Raw genomic sequence first — 4,657 nt, 5'->3', positions numbered from 1 at the left:
TTTTTTTTAAATTGAAATAAGTGCAAGATGGCTTAGTGAATAAAGGAGATTGCTGTCAATAATGTATGACAATAGTCAAGCAGAAAATAAAACACCGGGTTATCTAGTAATATACATAATTTTTGTGTTTTCATGTTCAGAATGCATGAAACTTAAACCTAAAAAGGCAGGGATGATGGGGACTGTAGAGAAGGCTCAACAATGAAGAGAACTTGCTGTTCTTCTAGAGGCCCAAGCTTGGTTCCTAGAACCCATGCCAGGAAGCTCATGACCACCTGAATACTAGCTCTAGAACTAATGCCTTCCTCGGGCCTCCTAGCATTTGATAGGCTAAAGTCAGAGGAGTGTTGAGTTCAAAGCCATCCTCGATTACAGCACAGAAGACTCTGTAACAAAAACATCTAAGAAGGAAGTGAGAAGGCTCAATGGGTAAAGGCATTTGCCACCATAATTGACGGCCTGAATGTGATCCCTGGGTCCCACACGGTAGCAGGAGACTGATTCTCCAAGTTGTCCTCTGACTTCCACATATGTTCCATGGTGTAGGCGCCCACCCTATAAATAAGTGTAATTTTTAAAAATTTAGTCAAAGAAACAGGAGGTAAGGAGATAACCTGGTTGTTAAAGTGTGTCAATTTCCAAAACTTAGCATTAAAAAAAAAAAAAGCTAGACTACCCGCATGCACGTGAAAAAGCCCAGTGCTACAGAGGCTGAGGCAGAGGGAATTCCTGGGCTTGCAGACAGGCCATCGCAGCCAAATCGGACAGCTTCAGGTCAATGAGAAACTGTCTTGGAAAAAAAAAAGAGTGATGTCATCCAAGGCTGACTGTAGCTGTGTGTGTGCACGCGTGTACACACACACACATTTATAAAACCTGTTCAGGTAGGGCCCACCATGCAACCCTGGCCTCCCACCACCCATATCTTAGGTATCCCAGAGGTGGGGTGCACCAGGATTCTTTGATGGGCTTAGGATCCCTACTGACTCATCAAGATTCAAAGGGCACCAGCTACCAAGAGCCTGGCACAGTTCCCTGCCTTCCAAGACAGCGCCTCTTGCATGCTCCATTGCTCGGGCTCCTTCCGTTCCAGGTGGCTACTCAGCACCACACAGCACCTCACATCTATCCCCGCAGGGAGAAACTTGGCTTACTCCACCATATATATATATTTAGTTTTCTGTTTGCTTTCCTCCCCAGCCAGGTTCTCAAGGGGCTGAACCCAAACCCACACAGACCCACCCACCCTGAGGGCCTCTGAAGTGTCATTCCACAGGGACCTAAGCCTGCCAAGAACAGCAAGAATCAACAGCAACCTTCTACCTGGGCATGGCGGTGAACATCTGGAAGCCCATCACTCTTTTTTTTTTTTAATTTATTTACATTTCAAATGATATCCCCTTACCCAGTTCCCCCACCCCCGAGAAACCCCCATCCCATCTCCCCTCCCCCTGCTTCTACAAGGATGTTCCTCCACCCACCCACCCACTGTGGCCTCCCAGCCCTCCATTCCCCTACATTGGGGCATCTATCAAGCCTTCACAGAACCAAGGACCTCTCCTCCCACTGATACATGACAAGGCCATCCTCTGCTACATATGCAGCTGGAGCCATGTGTACTCTTTAGTTGGTGGCTTAGTCCCTGGGAGCTTGGTTGGTTGATATTGTTGTTCCATCACTCTTTTTTTTTTTTTTTTTTTTTTTTTTTTTTTTTTTTTTTTTTTGGTTTTTCGAGACAGGGTTTCTCTGTGTAGCCTTGGCTGTCCTGGAACTCACTTTGTAGACCAGGCTGGCCTCGAACTCAGAAATCGAGAGGAGTTCTTGAGTGGGTTGGTAAAGTGTCGAGCACATGGTAAACCAGAAAAGAAAAAACAGAGCCACATAGGTGTGCGTGTGAAGGAATATGCTCAATATACAATAGATACCAATATGAAAATCAATAAAGAAGAAGAAAAAAAAAAAAAAACTAGGGAAAATTACATCTCACTGAGCTGAGGCCCACCAGCCTGGCCTGGTGTGTCAAGTGCTTACATGCCAGGCCTCTAGAATGACAAAGAGAATGACAACTGGGTAAGCTCTCACAAAGAGAGGACATCCCTTAGATCTAGATTCTATATGCAGGTGGTTCTAGTCCTAGTACTTATGAAGCAGGGTAGGAGGATTGGGACACCTGAGACCTTGTCTCAAAACAACTAGATTTAATACTGCAATGTTAACATGTCCCATGGATTTAGTAAGTAAATGTTTTGCTCTTGGCAGGAAGTCCTTTTCAAACAGTCTAGCTGCTAAGTACAGCTAGTACCTTCCTAATGAATGCAGATCCTGATTTGCAAGGAGTTAAGAAACCCTCCACCGAGAGCGAATGGGCCTATAATTTCAGGTTTCTCAGGCCACAGACATCTCCTGTGGATGTTTATGTATAAACTCCTACTACCAGGATGTCTTTCTTCACTTGAGGTATCCTGGCTGTCATCAAGCCTGTGATTTCCAGGTACCAAAGTCCATCTTGGCATCTTCTGCAGTCTACACATACCTCTTTCTAAATGCCAGATGTGAGGGTTATACGATAATATTCCATCCTCTCCAACGTGGGCCTGTTTTCTGGNCACTTTTTGATGATGATTGAGCATAATTCCAGTATCAGAGGGTATAAAAGTTAAGAGCCACTCACTCTCCAAAGAAAGTGAAATCTCTTTAAAGGAGCCACTGGAATAACAACCAAACCAAGGTGGGCCATTCTGTGTTCACTGGTTTGGTACCTGTGCTTTCTAAGCCATTTTCCCACTAACAAGTTGAAGATTAATCGATGAGGGTAGAGTTTATGTGTGGTTAATGAACCAAAGCTACCAATAGCTCAAGGAATTATGCCCTGTGTATTTAAGAACAAATCCCCGAGGTTAGATAACCACTTGGCTTACAAAGACCAGCGCAGTTCTCAATACCACTAGCCAGGATGCCCGCCTTTCCTCTCTTCAGTTTTACTGAGAGAGTCTCAATGTGCAGCCCTGGCTCACTTGGAACTTGCTGACCTTGAACTCAAGCAATCCTCCTGCTTCAACCTCCTAAGTACTGGAACAGCTCCAGGATTATCTCTTGTCTTCAAAAATGTCAAAACCCTAGTCAGGCCAGGTGTGGCATACACGTATTATTTCTGACCTCAGGAGGCTGAGCCAGGAGAATCTATCAGTTTAAGAGCTACAAAGCTACAAAGGTGTTGGCTAGCCTAGGCTTCATAACAAAGCCTTGTCTCTCNCACACACACACACCAAAACCAAAAAGCCAACCCTAGGATCAGGTAGCAGACTCAAAGAAGTTATGTGTCCTGCCAAGGTGGCAACACTTGAACCCAGGGTCACCCCCACCAGTTGAGTCTCCCTTTGTGTTTTCATTATTCTGGCAGCATGGCCAGGCTCAGAGCGACTCGCTTAAGTTTGATGGGTCTATTACAAACACACACCGCTTTCACTGAAATGTCCCCCGAAATCCTCAGTCCAGGTCACTAGCTTACACAATGCTGAGTCGTCTTGAGAAAAGAAAATGAGAGGGGTGGGGAGGGAGCCAATCCAGGTTAAGTTCCCTGGAAGATGCCCTTCTCCTGCTGCCTAGCAGATCACAACCTCTCACCCAGTTGCTCCCAAGAGCTCAGGGTGTCACTGCTGCTCAAGGGAGCCCGGTAAAGGTGTGTCGCAGGCACTATCCCGAGAGGGGGACTGCCCCAGGGATGCACACAGGGTGACACCTTCACTGAGCCCACCTGATTGTTGCCGGCTCCTATTGGCCCTCTGGGAGCTCATTCTAAAGTGAGTGGTCTTCATAATCTGCTTCCCAAAAGTCCCGTCGCACAGGTGGGGAAACTGAGGCTTGAAGAGGGACTGTTGCGTTGCCTGAGAGGAGTCCTGAGGACCGACTCTCCACCCGCAGATGCAAAGATCCGACCCTCAGGTGAAGGCATTTATAAGGAGAACGACCCTCAATACGCCCCGCGACAGGTTAGGTCGTGGTGGGAAGCGCCACCCCAGGAGAAGGGCCGAGGTGGGAAGTCTCGCCTTCCGCACCGGGTGAGTCGCGCGGAGATCGGCCTAAAAACCCTCCCCGGAGTCACAAGCCGGATAGTGGCAGTGACAAGAGGTGACCCGGTATCGCGGAGATCCCCTGAGGTTCCCCCAGTCCTCACTCACCCTGCGCTCCTCGGTACCGACCAGATCACACACCGCGCGCGGTCCTGTAGGTCTCTGAGGCACTGGGGCCGGACGCAAGCCCGCACCACTGAGGCGCTACCACCGCCCAGGAGGCTGCGGGGGTGAGGCGTGGCCAACCCCGCAGAGGCNCCGCCCACAAAAGCCGCGTGCGCGCTCTTGAGGCAGGCCCTCTTGCTTTTGCTCCCCTTCTAAATCCCTGCTGTTGGTACGGCCCATGTGGGCCCCGCCCCTAAGCCCAGCTCTCAGCTCCTAGGTCCCGCCCCTCATCCTCTCCTCGGAAAAGGCACGCCTCGCAGCCGGGCGGCGCTCAATTCGGATACTCAGTTTCTAAGCCACGCCCCTCTGCTCTCCTGCAAGAAGCCCCGCTCCCAGGCCTAGCACGGACTCTGGGCCACGCCCCCCTCTCCTCTCCAAGTAGCTCCGCCCACTCCCAGGCTTANCGCGGAGGTTTGGCTACC

At 49.3% G+C, this 4,657-nt stretch overlaps 1 protein-coding gene across 1 annotated transcript in view; it reads right to left on the bottom strand.

Moving 5' to 3' along the window:
• The window catches only part of LOC110294708 (NADPH--cytochrome P450 reductase), a 45,250-nt gene extending 40,969 nt beyond the window's left edge, over positions 1-4,281 (bottom strand). The window contains exon 1 of the mRNA XM_021163114.1: positions 4,179-4,281. The gene's annotated coding sequence lies outside the window, so the exon portion shown is untranslated. The remainder of the gene's footprint in view (positions 1-4,178) is intronic.
• Between the last annotated feature and the right edge of the window lie 376 nt (positions 4,282-4,657).

This window comes from Mus caroli, chromosome 5 (assembly GCF_900094665.2).
Source record: "Mus caroli chromosome 5, CAROLI_EIJ_v1.1, whole genome shotgun sequence".
Lineage (NCBI taxonomy): Eukaryota > Metazoa > Chordata > Mammalia > Rodentia > Muridae > Mus > Mus caroli.
This window is presented reverse-complemented; position numbering and strand designations above follow the sequence as displayed.